Below are 20,406 nucleotides of genomic sequence, written 5' to 3'. Positions count from 1 at the left end.
CAATGCAAAACAAATGCAAAAATGCTCGTTTGATTGTTTACTTTTAGCTTCCTTCTCTGTGGTTATTTCTCTGTCGTACTTTGTACGAAGTATCTCACTGGTTGGAAAGGCATGCAAATTCCCAAACCGCTTCCTACTACTACTAGTAGGAGTACCAGGGGCCAGTTCTTTTAGGCTTCTAGATTAGTAATCCCATAACTACTACCTCCGTCCTGGTTTATTGGTCCCCATTGTAATCTGTGTCAAATTTTGATCATAAATTTAACTAATGAAATGTTAGTGCATGTCATATGCACTAGCATTTTATCAGTAAATCTTTGGTCAAAATTTAGCACAAATTACAATGGTGAGGAATAAACAAGGACGGAGGTACTACTATTAGTAGTTTAGAAGCCCAAATAAATGACTGAGGCGCCTTAATGTTACTCTCCACTGTGACTAGTCTTATGGGAAAAGCTGGGGAAGCTACCAAAAGAACTGGCCCTAGGAGTAGTAGCTAGGGATACTAGGAGTAGTAGCTAGGGATCGAGTGTGCGAGATGAACCGGAGAAAGTAACTGCAGAGAGATGAAATGCAAAAAAGACGGAGGGATGTGATGGCTGCTTGTCCGTTTATTTTATCAGGCCACTTATTACTGGGAGTGGTTGGGTTTTGTGATATGACGGATTTACTGCCGCGCCACGAGCGGGGTGAGACTCCCGTGCAGCGGCGCCCTCTACACTAGTACGACTACATCAGTCGTGGTTTATCCCCCATTGAATTTGACTGAAGATTTAACTAACAAAATGTAGTGCATGTCAACAAAAACAATATTGTTGGATTCGTATTTGAACATAGTTTTCGATGATACTCCTATAATTTTAGGTGACATGCATCATCATTTATCGTAATATATATAATGTTAGTACAATTTTTGGTCGTACTAATCTATAGTAAGGTGCCCGTGCGTTGCACGGAAGAGTGAAATGCATTGATCGGGGAGTTGTTTATTTTGACAAAGGATGTGGGGGTCATCTCATGTGTAACGGGTATCGATAGGTTTGTTCGGATATTATTTCATAACTAGAGCTCACAAACATTCGGGTGAAATAGATAAAAAAGTATCTTTTGCAAACAAAAGCGTTCAACTGTTCAACCTGCATCCAAAACTTGTGAAGAAATAACTCTTATTGTGCTTTGCATGAAATGACCTTCAAGAATTAGTTTTTGAGTATCCACTGTTATACATGTTGGCTACAGATGACATGGCACTTTCTTATAGTCAACAGTTGGCTATACTATTTAAGTATTAACCATGCCCTTATACACCTAGACGGAGGGATTAAATAAGGATGACTTGGAAGGGGGCAGAGGATATGTAAGAAATGGTTCATCATAAGTCTTTCACCAGTACTGTAGTAAAAATTCATACATGGAAGATTCTAGACTAAACCATAAATGGATACACTTTTATTCATGCGCGATACTCCAATAGAGCAAGATCATGCATGGAAGTCTCCACATGCTTAGACAGCGGATTACATTGAGCGAAGACTAATGATCAACATTTAACTTGAAAATGCAGATGTCCAGGTGAACCTCTTTGGAGTCCCCGTGCACATTGTTGGAGTTCAAATAACACCATGGGGTTTCCATGTCCACATCGGCAGGAAGGTCCTGGCTCGGCAGAGTCCAAGTATGCTTGGCGTAGCCAGTGTCACCGCCCACGTACCTCCGAGGGGTAGTAATAGTGAGCACGCACGCGTACATCGGCCTCGTGTCAGTGTCAGCGTCAGCGGCGTCTCCCCTGACGCACACTACAGAGATGTGGCGGCGGCCTACGAGAGCCTCGCCGGTGGCCACGATCAAGTGGAAGACGCTGCCGTCCTCCTCCGAGACTAGCAGGCGGCGCTGATCCTCCAGCGACTCCGGCACGGTGAACGGGTAGCATGTCTCGTACTTGATGTACTTCGCCAAGGGCCAGTAGTGATTGCCGCACGCCTGCGTCAGGTGATGCACGATGTCCGCCGGCGAGCCCCAAAACGGCACCGGGCACTCATAGCAGTAGGCGAAGGGCTCCTTGGAGGCATCGACCAGGCCGTCCATGAAACGGGAGTGGCTGTAGGGGATGTTCCGCTAGTTGAATATATGAGCAAGTTACTACGAGATTTAGTCCGAATAAGCACAAAATAAATCATGACGGCTATAACAGAGATTAAACTAATCATTCGGACTAGCATAGTAGATGAATAGATGGAATCTAGGACACAGACTAGAAACATGAATTCTACCACGATTTGGAACAGGAAGGACAGAAACACATACGGTGCAACGGGAGCAGCACCATTGGCGTTGAGGTTGTCGCCCATGTCGTTGAGGAAGAGGTTGCCGAGGTCGGGGAAGAAGTCGTCGTCGGTGAAGTCGTCGCTGCTAGCAGTCGCGAGAGTGCGCTCCCCAAATTTCAACAGCGCCCGCCGAATGGAGCGCGGGAGGGAGTGGCTGTAGGGGACGTTGCGGCCGCCGAATGGAGCACAGGAGTAGCCCACGAAGCAGTAGATGGTGCTCCTCCCTAGTCTCTATTCTTATCTCTATCTCTACTACTCTTCTTTGTTTTCTATAATATACTAGTTGTAGTTGTCAAATCGAATAGTACTGCGCCGTCCACTGCACGCCCGGCTGAAATCACCTCCTCGCCTCCATTAAACCCCTCCGTTAAACCCGCATGCAAACCGGGAAACCTACTCCGGCCGGCGGGAGGAAATTTGCCGGTTGCCGTTGGTGAATAATAGAGTCACGTCCAATCCATTTGAGTTAATTGCGTGTATGATTCTTCCTCTATAAAAAGTTAATTGCATCCTTAATCTTGTATTCTAAGTACTCTGTGTAACACCCCAAAATTTTGACCTTGTTTTATTAATTAAAATTTTTGCGAGGAAATTAAATTTTTGTTTTCTGGGTTTATCTTTTGTTTTCAGAACCCCTCTTCTCTTTGATATTGTGGGTTTTTACCTCAAGTGGAAACTTTCCAGAAATATTATTGGACTTGTATACTCTCTCAATAAAAAAATTCTTTATCAATGGATTTATTTGCATAATTGTTTTTCCTGAGCTTTATTCTTTTAAAATGATTTTTCATAAATTTGGAGCCTCTTGTGCACTGCAACCATTTGATAAATGCATTTAAAATTTTCACCAAAATTTGGGGATGTCATGTGATGTTTCCACATCACTTTTATGCAAAAATATCTTTTGGTCATTGGAGATTTTGAGCTCTACACCAAATTTTCAAATCTGGTCCAGTAGGTATTTTTGCACTACAAGCTATTTAAATATTCATTTAAAAATTCTTCCAAGTGTTTGGAGATGTCAGTAGATGCATATAATCCAACTTTATGCAAAACCCAGTGATGTCCTTTGAAAAAATTGAGTGAATCATCCTCATCTTCATTATGGTCCAGTTTGGTGATTTGTACTGCAACCATATTTTATCTTGCTCTTATTGCCTTGGGACTTGTCCTTCTTATTGACCACTCTACCAAACCCTTAAGTCCAGGAGATTGGACCCATTGGAGTACTTTTAGTCCATGCAATAATAGCCTTTAGTTTCTGCCCAAAATTGGCTTTCTCAAAAACTTGCACTAACAAGTTTCTGTTTTTGCCAAACTAACCTTACCACCTTCTTTAGCACCTAAAAGACTAGGATCTGGAGTTTTTGGCCACTCCAAGAGATGCCCAGATGCACTTGGCATTTCATCGAACAGGTTAGGAGCATGGCCAGTTTTGGCATGCTTATGGACTTGCATTATGAAGTTGCACCAATGGCCTAACCACCATGTCCATTAACCCCCTTGCAAACTCTAGCATGGTCCTGTTAATTGCCAACCTCGCTCAAGCACTCTAGCCCACCCTGGCATTCTGTCGAGCACGTAGCGTGCGCGCTCTGGGCGCGCCCAGAGCGCACGTTTTGCACGCGCACGCACCGAGCCGCCGCGTCGCACTGCCGCCCTCCCCGCGCTCGTTCTGGCCCTTCCCTACCCGCAGCCAGCACGCCCGCCCCTTCCCTCGCCGCAGAGCCGCCCCTGGAGGACCACAGTGCCGCCGTCATGTCGGCCACGGCGGCTAGCGGCCGGCCACAGTGGGCTCCTGCCCTGGACGGCGCCGCCCAAGCCACCCGCGCGCGCCAGCTGCCCCTGGAACAGCCCGAGCTCATCCACAAGCTCGTCGGCACGCGCTCGTCGCTGCCACGTCGTCCTGCAGCTACAGAACGGTGGTCGCCGGCGTTCTTATCCACGGCCGCCGCGGGAACCGACCTCGACCCCTACAAATAGGAGCCCCCGAGCCCGTCCCTGCACTCAGGCAACCTCCTTGCACCCCAGCAGTGCCCCCACGGCCAGCAAGCGACGGTGGGAAGCTTTCTTCCCCGTCTCCGTCTAGTTCGGCCGCCGCCGCCCTCCGGTCCCGCTCGTCACAAACAGAGCCTCCCCCATCCTTCCAGCGCCACCGTTCGACTCCCCATGATCTTGTGGAGCTGCCCAGCGCCTCAGCCTCGATCGGAAACCACCGGAGCCCAAACCCCCAATCACTCCCGAAACGCCGTCCGCCGCGAAGCTCACCGCCGGCGGCTCCCTCCGTCCCCACCTGCCTAGCGACCACCGGGAGGACCGCCCTGGAACCACGGGTCCATCCCTACCCTCGGATGCCCTCGAGCAGCCGTTGTTCGCCGGCGTCGATCACCGGAGTCCCGCCTCCGCTCGGGCAAAGGAAGAGGAGGGAGAGACGACTGGTCAAACCTGACCAGTGGACCCACTGTCAGTGACCCACGCGCCCATCCATGCTGGATAAGTGAAAGCGTAAAGTCTCGAGTACGTATCCCCTACCCCGAAAGCGTATTCTGTATCGAAGCGTTTTCCTTTTTCTGTCTTATTTTAAAAACAGAATTTCACTAAACTTTGACTGGAAATAACTTTTTACATATAAATCCAAATGACTTGATTCTTTTTCTGTTGTTTCCCAAATATTGTCTAGTTTATTTTCATATTTATTTCAAAATTTTCCAAACAACTTTTTTGTACTGTTTTAAAATTATGTGTTAATTTAAATTTCCTCAAAATAGGATTTTTGAAGAAGGAAAGCAACTTTCAAAAAGTGCACCCCCTTGCATACTCTTGAAGGCAAGCATTCTGAACCCTATCATAATATTTTTGTGTGTTGTTTGATACGGTTACAACACCACCTTGACATGGAGCATTCGTTATTTTATGTGACGATACGATCATACGCGTGAGTGCATAGTGAGATTCTTTGCTGTTAGAAATGGATATGCTGGTGATAGTGATCACCCTCGTGAGCTTTACATGCATACCGGAAGGAAGCAGGGAAAGTCGCTGTCTTGGGTAGACACGAGCTTGTCCCTAGTTCCTCGTCGAGACGAGTGTGTCCGGTATGGCATGATGAGGTATGATGAGCGGTGATTATGTCTGTTAGTTGAAATATTTTTGTTATGCTAATCATACAGGGAATACTTGAACCTCCTGAGTCGACCGTAGATCGAGTCTCGTTCCAGTAACCCCCATACTTGTTTCGTGCTACCACTTGTCCCTGCCGCAGGTAGGGTACGGTTCAGTAAGTTGTCAACCCCTCCAAGCACACACCGTACAGAGGGGCCATGGTGGAAGATACCGGAGGAATCCGGTAGGCATGCCACCTGGTCCGGGGGCATGGGTGTTTCCGGTTGTAGCTGAGGGGAGTGGCTTCCCTAGTTTGCGCGCGTGATCCCATGCTAATCGAGGTTGTAGCCTCCCCACTTAGAGTTTTGCTTGACAGGTGTCGTGGGTGATTCCAGACACCGGTAAGTTAGGCTGGTGTGTGCGGACAGGTGCGTTTTCACTTAAAAGACCGTCGGCAGTATTAGTCCCGATGGACTAAAGAAATCCGTTACTCGTGGGTAAAGAGTACACCCTCTGCAGTGGTTAAATCTATTCGTATAGCCGTGTCCATGGGTAAGGACTACAGTCTGAGATGGGTTTGGTGTCGGTCTTAGTGTCGGTCTTTGGAGGAAGGACTGCTAAACCAGAACATTGATTATGACCTGGGACATATGAGGATTATGATTATTATTATTGTGGACTAACCATTTACATTATTTGAATTATTGAGTATCCCTGGGACGGTTCTACCTCCTGGATACTCACTGCGACTATTCTCTTATAAGCCCTTTTTGTGGTGTCGCTCAGACACCCGACTGTGGCATGCTTGTTATTTCTTTTATTTATAAGCCCTTTATGTGGTGTCGCTCAGACGCCCGACTGTGGCATACTTGTTATTTCTATTATTTATAAGCCCTTTATGTGGTGTCGCATAGACGCCCGACTGTGGCATGCTTGTTATTTCTTTTATTTATAAGCCCTTTATGTGGTGTCGCTCAGACGCCCGACTGAGGCATGATTTATTTTATTTTCCTTTCGAGGCGTCGCTTCAGACACTCGATCGGTGCATTCTATTTCTACCCCCGTATTGCATATTCATATTTTACATGAATAACCTGCATGCGTGCATCATGAATTTTGTTTATTTCGTGACTGACGTTATGATCATAGAATATTTCGGAGCATGATTATCCATTGTTATATTATACCCGTGTTCAAAATGTTTGCGAGTACATTCAAACGTACTCACTGGCTTGTCCCTGGCTATTGTCTTGGCCAGATTTCTTGCGTGGAAAGGAGCGTTGCGGCGACAGACCCGGAACCCATGCAAAGGTGATAGCAGCCTCGCGAAGATAGGAGTTATCCTGGTCAGCTGTTCTTGTGGGAAATGGAGTCCCATAGACGCAGATGAACCACAAACCGCTTCCGCCATCAACCACTAGAAACCAATTGTTGTACTCAGAGGCCACAATGGTCTTGTACTACATATTTTGTACCTTGCTTGGAATTTCTGTAACAAGTTGGTGTCTCATCAGCTAACAGTAATCCAGGGGCTGGTGAGCACAAGGGCCATTTTCTGGGAAATTAATATCCCGAAAAACCGGTCCTCACACTCTGTGGGTTCCACTGTCAGTACAGTGTACATGACTTGCAGGCTGGCTACAGATTCATACAAAAAGTTAAAAAGAAAAAAAATCCATGACTTGCAGGATTGGAGTTAGCACCGATGGCGGTTCGTAGTCATTCCACGCTCGGGCATTGAAGTTCGTAACTATTTTAGATTAGAACATACTACTCCTCCGGTGCTAGTAGTAGAGCAGAGTCCTACTCCACTACTACTCTACTCAAGCAAGTTAGGGCATAGTAGCAGGTACTGTAGGGAGTACCAGTACTGTGATCACTCAAGCAAGTTGTCTGACTTTGATATGACCCTACGCTGCTGGTATGTGTCTCGTAAGTCAAGCGGCGTGCTATAGTCATCATCACCTGTCCACTTCCCGCAGCACATATTCGCTTCTCCATCTTTGTCCGCTCTTCCATCCCCGCTAAAGCGCCCCCCCTCGTCCAATCTTCCATCCCCGCTAAGGCGCCTCCCCCTCGTCCGAAACCCAAGCACTAACCATGGCAGAAACAAGCAGCGTCCGCCAAAAGAGTGGCTGGAATTCGCTCCCCACAGAGGTAATCAAGCTCATTGTTTCGCGTGTGGACAATCTCAGTACCATGCCGCTCGCTGCGTGCTCGTCGGGGCTGTACCATTTACTCAAAGCCCTCAGGCTGGAGCTTTTTAAGCCAACTCCTTGCTTGCTGATGCCGCCTGATCTTCAGAAACGGCGTGTCACGCAGCATAACGATCGTAGTGTGGCGAGCATCAAGCCCCTTGACTGCGATCTGATCCCCGTCACCCTCAACTACATTAACGGTATGTACTGGGTCGGCATGAACACGTCTTGGATGGTGCTCGTCGACGGTCGCGGCAGCTGGATGCTCGTGGAGGTCTACACCCGGCGATTGGTCCCCCTTCCTTCGATTAACACTACACTGCTTTGGCACCGCGGCCCAGAATACTCGGAATCTTATAGTAGCCAACATGATACCAAGTTTGATTTTCTCAAGGTTGTAATCTACCAAGTGCCCACAAGATCAGCGAATTATAAAGACTTCAGGCTAATTGCGTTCTTCAACCGCGGTCTCGCCTATCTTACAGGTCACTGCGGTAAGTGGATAAATCTACATGTCCATCGCAAGATCATACATCCTCCATGGTTCTCTGATGCCATTGAACACAAGGGTTCATTTACGCTGTCGACTCCTTCTATGGCTGGACGTATTGCTGGCCTACTCCAGTCATCACTACAAACGGCTGTTACAGCAATATGTTACTTTCCTATGATATCATGATGGCTTGCTTATATTACTGTCAACATTTACTGAAAAAATATTCATGCTCATAACATGCTGTTCTTAAGATTGACTAGATCAAGAGCCCTTTTTTATTTGACTCCAACTTTTTTTTGAGGGTTATTTGACTCCAACTTGATATGATGTTGTAGGTCACCTGGTGTCCCTACCCTTCCTAATCCCAGAACCTTTCAAAGAAAAGCGGCATGGAAGTTGCAGGTGGTTCTTGGCTCGATCAGACGACGGCGGACGACTGATGATCGTTCGCACGTACCGGACATGTTGTTTCGCGGAATACAATCATACTCACTGCAAGGTCTTTGAGCAGGATCCCAGCTTCTCTGGGCCTTTAGAAATTTTCGACTGGAGGTTGGTAAGTAGCCTTGGTACACGCTCTCTGTTTGTCGGACTGAATTATCCGATTAACCAGGAGATATCGACGGCAAGGATCATGATGGCAGCGCGGTTTCATTCATCAGGCAAAACTGTGTGTACATAGCGTACCATGCGTCTCTGCATGCACCATACCCTGATATGAGCTGCCACGCTCTGCAGCCCAAAGTTGGAGAGAGGGTCGCAAGTATCAGACTTCAACCTGCTGGTTGGAGTTTCCCCCGTCTGGCACCCATCTGGTTCAAGCCGTCAGCCAATCTCCACAGCTTAATAAATAGTAACGTCTAACTGAGCCAGTTAGTTAGATGCGTACACTTGGTGTAGTAGGATCTTTATTTAGTTTGATGCATACACTTGTTCTTTTTTGGTAGCCCTTTTGTAATGATGGCTGATGTTTGGTTTGGAAGAGAGAGCTGCGTCTTCACTCTTCTGGCCTGCTTACTGCTTCTGTTGCACCCCCAGCCCTGGTTGCTGTTGCTGCTATTTTAAATGTACAATCAGTAGTATATTTCATCTGTTGGTTGAATAAATGTGTTGTTAGAACGACACACACAATGTTTTGGAAGTCGTTGCATGGTTCGATCCTTTAGTGCCCCGTACCGTACGTACCGCAGACTATTTTTCGTACGGAACACATTTTCCACTTGTTGATAACATGCAGCCCACTAATGAAAGCCCAATAGAGAAGCCCATAATTAACTGGAAGGGAGGCTCTCACATGAATCCGGCCCAGGTACATGCTCATGGTCCCCTAAACATAAATAAGTAAATAAATAAATAAAGCTAAATGCTTATGCACCAGTTCTTTAAATTCACGATTTAATAGGAGGATATTATTTCCTATGATAGTGTCGTTACATTCAGTTTATATTATTCTTCGGCAACGATAGCGACCAGTCTTCTTTCTCCCAGCATTTTCTTCCTGCAACCAGCAGACCCATGCAAATCGTAGTCAACGTCGTAAATAGATCCGGTCCATTTTTATTTTTCAATAAGAATGTCCAACCCAGCCCAGCACATTGGCGACAACACTTTATCCTCCGCCTTGGTGCGCTCGCCGCGGCGCCGCCGTCCGACCCTGTCAACATAGTTTTTTTTGAAACGGTCCCTGTCAACATAGTGAATCGGGAGAGGACTGTAGTTGTGACTATGACAGTACGGACCCACCAGGTCCACTCAAAAACACAAGCAAGCGCCTCTTTTACTACTCAGATGAACCCCTCATTTTTTACTCTAATCCACCCTGCTGATATCTGGGACCCACATCATTTTCAATGTATAGTCAATTAACGACAGAATTGCATAACTTTTTTTAGTAGTAATTCGAAGGAGCAGGCTATAAACTGGGTTGTGCAGTCTCCGTGGCCCGTCTAACAACATGACCAGCCCCGCAGTTTTTTCTTTGGGAAAATAGGTAGCCTAGTATTTCTTTTTGAAGAATACCCAAGCTAGGCCTATTTGTTTTCTCCGACTTACTGGGCTGCAAATCTTTCAAGACGAGGAGGGATGCATTCCGGCTTGGCCAAAGAGTATGGTCAGTGTCTGTTAAAAGTAATATAAAAAGGGGTTGAAAATTCCAAAAAAATTATAGCAAATGGGATATTAGTTTCTTTTTTAGTTTTTGTTTTTCACTGATATCTTATACGTATTTCATTGGATTTAACATGACATAGTACTAATTTATTTTTAAATTTGTTTTAGTATGGCTACTAATTTTTGGATTAAGAATATTTTGTTCCCCAGCAAAAATTTGCGAATTTTAAAAATTTCCCATATATTTAGTTAATTTTTTGACCCTTGTACTGACCAGAAAATGGGTAGCAATTCTAAAAATGGAAAACGGGCTGCAATAAATTCCATATGAATTAGAAAATGAGTAAAAATTATAAAAATAATAGCAAATGGGATGTACACGCCATAGATTTCGAGGCTGACTTGTTTATGCAAGGCTTTGTCAGTCAACCCACGATTCTAGCAGCAGTGACTGTTGGATGTCCATCCAACGACCGACGTGCTTCTTCAATCTCTGATCTTCCTACTCCGGCCACCTAAACTAGCGCCAGCGGGACTGCCTGCTCCCTCCTCTTGTGGCCCGCTGTGATGCCGCGCAGGCTTCCCCGGCCCACCCTACTCCCTCGGCTGGCCTGGCCGCACGCAATCAACTGCCTCCTTATTACGCGAAAAAAATGATTCCTCCCACTGACATCTGGGGTGCACCGGTTGGGAGGCTGACCTGTGGGCCTACTAAGTTGACGCGTATGTAGGTTTTCAACTTAGTCAACAAACGATTCTAGTAGTAGTAACCATTGGATTTGAATCGACCGGTCCTGCTGCTTCTTCAATCGCTGCTCTTCTTGCACCAGCCGCCCAAACCAGCACCGGCGAGACCGCCTGCTCCTGCCTCCAGTGGCCGGCTGTGCTGTCGTTGAGGCCTCATCGCCCCCTACTACACCCACCGCTAGCCAGGCCCTGCGACGACGATAGCCTCACACCGCAGCCGAACCAGTGAACCCTCGTACTCCTCTCCGCGTGGGCATCCACTGCCGCGTCTTCCCCGGCTCCGCGTCATCCCCTTCCTAGGCCTCGCCGTCGTCCACCGCCTTGGTGCTCTCGGCACGGCGTGGTCAATGTGGTCAACGACCGACTTCCATCGGAAGAGTACTGTACGTGGAGAGGCTGATAGCTGGGTCCACGGCCACAACCCAGTTTTTTTGTGATTTGCCAAGTAAGTCGCTTTGTTAGGCCTGTTGGGCTGCAAATCTTTCAAGACAAGGAGAGCTTTCATTCGGCTAGCCGAGAAAATGGCTTATCAGTAATGAGAAATGGGATGTACATTCTTAAAACACATCAAACGGCAATTAGTTTCAAATTTCTTTTTTTCATTTCGAGATTTTAAATTACATTAATTTTTATGCGTGGAAAATTTGTTGGATTTTATATTGATATACATTTATTTTTAAAATCAGTTTGAATGTGACTCAAAATTTTGGGATTAAAAACAGTTCGGACCGCACCGAAATATGCAAAATTTCATATAATTTTTTAACCGTGGCCACAATATGGGCTGTAATGCTAACAAAAAGAATATGGGCTCCAAAAAAACCATAAGAATTAGCAAATGGGCTGTAAATTATTAGAAATAATGGCAGATGGGCTGTATGCTGTTTTCCACATATTTGAGGCTTTCCTAAAAAAAAGGTTTATGCACAACCAGTGACTGTTGGATGTCCATCCAAGGGCCGTCGTGCTTCTTCAATCTCTGCTCTTCCTGCTCCAGCCGCTCAAATAAGCTCCGGCGGGACTGCCTGCTCCCTCCTCCCCGCGGCCGGTTGTGCTGCCGCGCAGGCCTCACCGCCCCACCGTACTCCCATCGCTGGCCTAGCCATACCTCTACTCACCCACACCTGTTGTTATTCTCCGGCGACGGCAGACGAACCAGTAAACCCTCGTACAGTCGTACTCCCCTTCGCGTGGGAAACAACTGCCGAGTCTTCCCTACCTCCGTGTCGTTCCCTTCCTAGGCCTCGCCGTCGTCCACCGCCCTAGTGCTCTCGGCGCGGCCTGGTCAACGTGGTCAACGACCGACATGCATCTGAAGTGGACTGTATGTGGAGAGGCCGACAGCTGGGTCCACGGCCGCACGCAAGGAAATGCCTCCTTATTACGCGCAAAATAATGATTCCTCCACCTGACATCAGGGACCCACCGAAAGGGCCTCTGTATTTCACGAAAAAAACGTTACCGCCGCTGACAGCTCGGACCCACCAGCTATATCTTCGCATGCAAGGAAGTGCCTCCTTATTATGCACACAAAAATGAATACTCCCCCTGTTAGCTAGGACCCAGTATAGTGGCAGGCTGACTTGTGGGCCTACTAAGTTGATGGGGACGGAGGGCTTTGTCAACTTAGTCAATATGCACGATTCTAGCTCTAGTGACCGTACGATGTCCATCCAACGGCCGTAGTGCTTCTTCAACCTCTGGTTTTCTTGCTCCAGCCGCCCAAACCAGCGCCGGTTGTGCTTGGTGCTCCTGCCTCCCATGGCCGGCTGCGATGCGGCGGAGGCCTCACCGCCCCCTACTACTCCCACCGCTGGCCAGGCCATCCCTCTACTCACCCACATCCCCTGTTATTCTGTGGCGACGGCAGCCTCACACCGCAGCGAACCAGTGAACCCTCGTACTCCTCTACGCGTGGGCATCCACTATCGCGTCTTCCCCGGCTCCGCGTCGTCCCCTTCCAAGGCCTCGCCGTCATCCACCGCCTGGTGCTCTCTGCGCGACATGGTTAACGTGGTCAAGGAACGGCTTCCATCGGACGTGGACTGTACGTGGAGAGGCTGACAGCTGGGTCCACGGCTGCAGCAAGGAAGTGCCTCCTTTTTACACGCAAAATAATTATTCCTTCACCTGACAGCGGGAACCCACCGGACGGGCCACCGTATTTCGCAAAAAGAATGTTTCCCCCTGCCTGCTGGGACCCACCAGCTACATCTTCGCACGCAAGGAAGTGCGTCCGGGCAAAAAAAATGATTCGCCCCCTGACTTCACAGGCAAGGAAGTGCCTGACAGTCGGGCAAGGAAGTGCCTGACAGTCGGGACCCACCTGGTCGAAGCGTACGTAGCGTTGTCATTCTGGTCGCGAACATGTACGTACATACTGGTCGATGTAGAGGCGCGTACGTATCATAGTAGAGGCGCGCACGTAGCATGTACACGTACGTACATCGCCAGGGTGCAAGAAAGTAAATACGGCCACGTACGTACATACGGGCGGGGTCTCGAACGCCTACTCGCGCGTACGTACGGCCAGGGCTCATGTACATGGCTGGGTCGGAATGGAGAAACAACGTCGTCGTCGTGTTCATGGGGACCCAACGGAATGCGTCGTGTTCATCAGGAGGAAACGGAACGCGTGGGAGCCAACCGGCTTGGACGGAACAGCCGATGGAGGAAATGGAGGAAACGGCCTTGTGTTCGACCGGCCACGTTCGAAACGGGATCCTGTTCATTGGGAGGGGTCTGGCGTACCGCAAAATGGAGGAAATGGACCTCCTACGGTCGAAACGGGGGTCCTGTTGATCGGGAGGGGTGTGGCGTACCGCAAAACAGAGGAAACGGACTTGTGTTGGAGCGCTACGGTCGAAACGGGGGTCCTGTTCATCGGGAGGGGTGTGGCATACCGCAAAACGGGACTCCACGGGATACTGTTCATCTCCACCGTCGACCCCCTCCAGCCTCCACGGGCTACTGTTCATCCACCGTCGACCTCCTCCAGCCTCCACCTACGACTGTTCATCCATGGGCTCCTGTTCATGCAGCCTCCACCGTGCGCTACTCCACCGGCTACTGTTCAACCAGCCCTCTCCACGGGCTCCTGTTCAACCACCCCTCCACGGGCTCCTGTTCATCCAGCCCTCCATCGTCTACTGTTCATCCTGCCCTCCACGGGGTGGTCCTGTTTATCCTGCCCTCCTGTGAAACCCCAAAATTTTGGCCTTGTTTTATTTATTAAAATGTTGCCAGGGAATAAAACTTTTCCATTATTGTCAAGTTCTACCTTTTGTGACCCTGGACTTTTACCTCAAGTAGGAAAAACCTTCAAAGGTATTGTTGGATTTGTTTACTCTCTCTTATAAAACAATTCCTCATCAGTGGATCCAAATTTGCAAGGCTTATTTTACTCAAAGCTTTATTCCTTTAAAATGATTTCTTTTGCATTTGGAGCCTGCTTTGCACTGCAACCATTTGATAAATGCTTTCAAAATTTCCACCAAAATTTGGAGATGTCATGTGATGTTTCCACATCACTTTCATGCAGAAATACCTCTTGGCCATTGGAGATTTTGAGCTCTACACCAACTTTTCCAATCTGGTCCAGTAGGCACTTTTGCACTGCAACCCATTTAAATATTCTTCTGAAAATTCTTCCAAGTGTTTGGAGATGTCAGTGGATGCATACCATTCATCTTCAAGCAAAAACCCAGTGATGTCCCTTGGAAAATTTGAGTGGATCAGCCTCTTTTGCATTCTGGTCCAATTTGGTGATTTGTACTGCAACCATGTTTTTCTTTGCCCTAATAACCCTGAGCTTTCTCCTACTTGTAGCCCTCCCTACCAAACTCTTAAGTCCAGGAGATTGGGCTCATTGGAGGTTTTGAAGTGCATGTTCTAAACCCTTTTTCTTTCTGTCCAAAACTGGTGTTTTGCAAAACTTACACTATCAACTTTCTGTCTTTGCCAAGCTAACCTTGCCATCATCTCCTGCATCTAGAGAGACACTGATCTGGAGATTTTGGCTACTCCAAGAGTTGCCTAAGTGCATCTGGCATTCTGTCGAACACCTGGTATGCACAGTCATTTTTGGCAAGCTATCTAGTTTGCATGGTGGACTTGAACCCCTGACCTATCCACCTTGTCCACTGAATGCCTTGCTACCCCTACCTCCATCCTGTGCAGTGCCAGCTCCACCCTCGAGCTCTAGAGCGCGCCGGCATTTCGTCGAGCAGGTGCCGTGCGTGCTCTGGGCGTGCCCAGAGCGCATGTTTTGCACGCGCGCGCACTACGCCGACACGCCGCACTGCCGCGCTCGACGCGACCTGACCCTGGCTCCCTCTACATCGCTGAGCCGCGCACTAGCCGCCCCCCTGCTCCACGATCCCTCTGGCGTCCTGCTACACCGCTGGCCGCGCCCTTGGCGGCACGCCGGCGTCGGCAGCGGATTCCAGCGCGGACGGCGCCGCCCAAGCCACCAGCACACGACAGCTGCCTCAGAGCACACGCCGTGCTTATCCTCCCACTCGTCGGAACACGTTCGTCGCCGCCAAGATGCCCTGCAACTACAGCAACGGCTGTCGCCGGTGATCCTATCTTCTACCGCCACGGTCCAGCCTCGCCATGCTATATAAAGGGTCCCCGAGCCCCTCCGAGCACTCACGCGACCTCAGAACCACCCCGTAGAGCTCCCCTAGCAGTAGATTGACCGGAGAGGACCGCCCTCCCCAACTCCGGCCAGCTCGGCCGCCGCTAAGCCCCGGCGCGATTCGTCGCAACCGGCCACCCATTCGCCAATCCAGAGCCACCAAGATCCTCCCCGTAGCCTTGCGGAACTGCCCAGCTGCCCAAGCTCGATCGGAGACCACCAGAGCACGAAAGTCACTTCACCACCGTAGCTTTCCTCCACCGCGGAGCTCGCCGCCGGCGATTCCTTCCACCTCCGCCGACCCAACGACCACCCAGAGGACCGCCTCGGTCCGGCCGTTCCATCCCCACCCTTGGATGCCCTCGAGGAGCCGCCGTTCATCGCCGACGATCGCCGGAGCCTCGCCACCGTTCGGGCACAGAGAAAGGAGGGAGAGGGAGACCAGTCAAACCTGACTAGTGGGCCCTCTGGACCCACTGTCAGTGACCCGCACGTCCGCCCTCTCTCTGGTTAAGTGAAGGCGCAAAACCCCGAATGCGTTATCCCTGCTGCGTAAGCGTATTTCCCTCGAAGCGTTTTCCTTTTTCTGGTTTTATTTTAAAAAACAGAGTTGACCAAACTTTGACCGGCTATAACTTTTAAAATAAAACTCCAAATGAGTTGATTCTTTTTCCTACCTCTCTCAAATTTCATCTAGTTTATTTTAAGATTTATTTCACAAATATTTGAGACAAGTTTTGGTACTGTGTTTGAAATATTTGTATTTGTGTATTTTGCAAAATAGGATTTTTTGGAGGGAAAGGAAAGCTTCCAATAAGTGCATCCTTTGCATACTTTTGAAGGCAAGCATTTCTGAACTCTGGCATAATATTCAGTTGTGGTGTTTGGATGTGATCACAACACCTTTTGACTTGGAGTGTGTGATAGTTTATGTGCCGATATAGTCTCGTGCATAAGTGCACTTTGGAGTTGTTTTGTGGTCAGCAGGTGGATACACTAGTGATTTGGGTCATCCTCGTGAGTTTCTCTTGCACACCGGTAGGAAGCCGGGAGAGTCGTGGTCTTGGGTAGACACGATCTCGTCCCTAATCCCTCATCGAGACGAGTATGCCCAGCATAGCTTGGTGAGGCTCGAGGAGTGATGATTTATTTCACTAGTGGTGATGTGTTTGGTAGGTGCCTGGACCACCTGAGTCGGTGGTAGACCAAGTCTTGATCAATAGCTTCCTTCTTTGTCGGTACCACCACTTGTCCCTGCAGGGACAGGGTATGGTTCAGTAGGTTGTCAACCCCTGTCCAAAGCACACACCGTACAGAGAGGCCGTGATGAAGGTCCCGTGGCCACGGATTAAAGCCTATCATTCGGTCCGGGGGCATGGGTGTTTCGGTTGTAGCCGAAGGGGATAGCTTCCCCCAGTTTGCGCGCGGTATAAATTTTGTGATCCCATGCTACGTCGAGGTTGTAGCCTCCCCACTTAGAGTTTTGCTTGGCAGGTGTCGTGGGTGATTCCAGGTACTGGTGAGTTAAGCTGGTGTGTGCAGGTCGGGCATGTTTTCAATCAAAAGACCGTAGACGGAATTAGTCCAGAGGGACTAAGTAAACCCGTTACTCGTGGAAAATGGTACTCCCTCTGCAGAGGATACATCCTGTCAGATAGTCATGTTCTTGAGTAGAAACCACAGTCTGAGTTGAGTCTTTTAACGGTGTTCGGATGGAGAACGATTCATCTAGAACTCTGTAACGGTATTCGGATGGAGATACGGCCTGACTAAATTATCGGTTTTTCGGATGGAGAAATGACTGTACTAAATTTTGTTTATGACTATGACACGTATGGATTGTGATCTTTATTATATTTTGGACTAACCATTTATATTATGTATATTATTGAGTATCCCTGGGATGGTCCTACCTCCTGGATATTCACTGCAATTATTTTTCTTATAAGCCCTTTATGTGGTGTCGCTCAGACGCCCGACTGCGGCATTATTTTTATTTCTGCATTTTCCGCTCGAGGAGTCATTCAGACACTCGTTTGGCACCAGTATTATTATTTCTGCATTTTCCGCTCGAGGAGTCATTCAGACACTCGCTTGGCACCCAGTATTTTATTTTGGTATATTTTAACCATATGTGTGCATCATGACCTTTCATATATTTCATGGCAGATGTGTGTTTTATCTAGATTAACTCGGAGCATGTTTGATATATTATACCCGTGTTCCTAATGTTTGCGAGTACATTCAAACGTACTCACTGGCTTGTCCCTGGCTATTGTCTTGGCCAGATTTCTCGCTCGGAGGCGAGCCACGCGGTGACAACCTCGGAGCCTACGTGTTGACGTTTGCAGCCTCGCGAAGATAGGCGTTATCCTGGTCAGCTGTTCTTGTGGGAAATGGAGTCCCATAGAGACAGATGTACCCAACCGCTTCCGCCCTCAACCATTAGAAACCGATTGTTGTACTCCTAGGCCTAAATGGTCTTGTACTACATATTTTTGTGCTTGCTTGGATATTCTTGTATCAAGTTGGTGCCTCATCAGCTAACAGTAATCCTGGGGCTGGTGAGCACACAGGCCGTTTTTCTGGGAATTTATATCCCAAAATCCGGTCGTGACACCTCCACGGGGTCCTGTTCATCGAGCCCCAACCGGCTCGAACGATTGGGGTCCTGTTCATCCACCCCCACCGGGAACTGTTCATCCAAATCCCCCTAACAATGCTCACTGTTCATCCAAAGGCAGCATCAATCGGCTTCAGTTAGCAGTAGTAGTGAAGGAATCGCTCGATCGGGTTCAGTTAACAGCCATCGATCGATCGCTCGGGTTCAGTAATGCGTAGCCTGCAGTGCAATCGCTCGGGTTCAGTTAGAGCCCAATGCCTCGCTCGGGTTCAGTTAGAGCCCAACGCCTCGCACACACGCGCGTACGTACGAGAGAAACGCGCATCGCTCGTCCCCCGACCACCCACCGTAACCGGGGACTCCCCGATATTTTCCGCGCCCTCGCTTCTACCATGGTTTTTTCTGTCATGGATGGCCCAAAGAATATCATGCAGCTGCATCTCCGGCCCGCCCAGGACGAAAAGCCCATTTTCTGTCATGATTTTTTGTCATAGAAGTAGGACCCCACCACATCTATGATGATACCGTGTTTTGTCACAATTATCGTCATAGAAGTGTCATAAGTATGACAGAAAAGATTTTCGTTCGGCCCAAAATGTCACGGATGTGTCTGTTTTTGTAGTGTATGTGTGGTACAACCACCATGGGTAGCGCTGCTATTACCCTTACCATCGTCTCCTTCGAGCGAAGGATAGGGTGACGGCAGCGCGGAGGCGGGTGATCCGATCACCGACGAGACAAGCCTAGTGGTAAGGGCGTTCTCCTCACAAGTGTGAAGGCCCGCTGAGCTACGGGCCGAGGCCAATTCGTCAAGTCTCTGCCCCAGCCAGCGGGGCAGTATTGCCGTGGAAAGAAATCACTGCGAAGTGTGTTTCCGCCCAACCCCGGTAGCCCCCTCCACACGTGGCGGTGCATCACAACCGTATCATATACGAAATGAGTGCAACTTCCCGTGTCCGGGACTGCCGTGGGGAAGAAGGATTCACGCCCTCGCTGTAACGAGTATAACCAAAAAAAGTTGTGAAACCTTCCTCTGGTTTCATGACCCTTTTTATGTACCCTTTGCGACTCGTTTGGGTTTAGAGCCTGACATTCGTATGAGATATCCGTAACACGAAGGGACTCCTCCATGATTGATTGCGTCCTAGCCTGCTTCAAGTCCGCTCAACAGGCCTGGCTGCCACGTTGAGAACATCGAGTGGTAACCTGCCGGTGGCACCGATGCTTGTGGAACGCTAAGGGCCCTCTCCTGATAGCAGCACAACTATCGCTTGCCCCGACGGGCTCCCAGCATGTGCAGGATTCGAGATCATACAACAGCTTTGGGCAAGATTAACTTAAAACATTGGGTTCATACAACTACTTAAGAGTACTATTACAAACCATAAGATAGCAAAGCCTGACACAAGGCCGAATTATGTCTTTTTGTTTGGCAGCAACAGAATAAACGAAGCAAGGGAGGTTAGTCCCGGCGGCCTCCTTGGACCCGGGGCACTCAGAGAACCTTGTCGGCCAGAGGCCCGACAACTTGGGCAGCAAGGGAAGTATCCGTCCTGGCAGGCAACCTTTTGAGAGCATCAGAGATGTCGATGTCGGGGTGGCGATGCATGTAATTGACAAGGAGAGTGAAGGTGGTGTCCCGGGCGAATTTTCGGGACTCATTGGCGAAGCAGACGACTCTGTCGTCCTCATACATCTTCAGCCCATCGATGAGGCCCTCGAAAAATGCGTCAGCATGACGCTGGGGGCTTCATGTTCACTGACGGTGAAAGCCCAGGCCTTCATGTTCATCTTGGTGATCTGGGAGGAGATGCGCTCGGCTATGTCGACCATGTTCTGTAACTAGATGTTGTATAGCTCGGCCTGGTCCTTGAGCTTGGTCTCTGCATCCTTCCGGAGAACTCGAGCAGTGTTAGCCTCGTCCGTCAAGGCCCTTTCTTGGTTCCTGGCGTGCTCAATATCCTCCTCAAGGGTGGCAAGTTTGGCGTTCATGTCCTCAATGGTGCCAGAGACAGTGATCAGTTCTTGGTCCTTGGATGAGAGCTTAGATTGTAGCTCCCCTAGTGCGGAGGCTGTTTCCGCGCTTCCTCCCGGAGGGCCTCGATCTCCTTCTTGCTCCTGACAAGCTCTTCCTCCAGATTCACCGTTCGGGTCTCTAGTTCTAT

This window comes from Triticum aestivum, chromosome 1D (genome assembly GCF_018294505.1).
Source record: "Triticum aestivum cultivar Chinese Spring chromosome 1D, IWGSC CS RefSeq v2.1, whole genome shotgun sequence".
In the NCBI taxonomy this organism is placed as follows: Eukaryota; Viridiplantae; Streptophyta; class Magnoliopsida; order Poales; family Poaceae; genus Triticum; species Triticum aestivum.
This window is presented reverse-complemented; position numbering follows the sequence as displayed.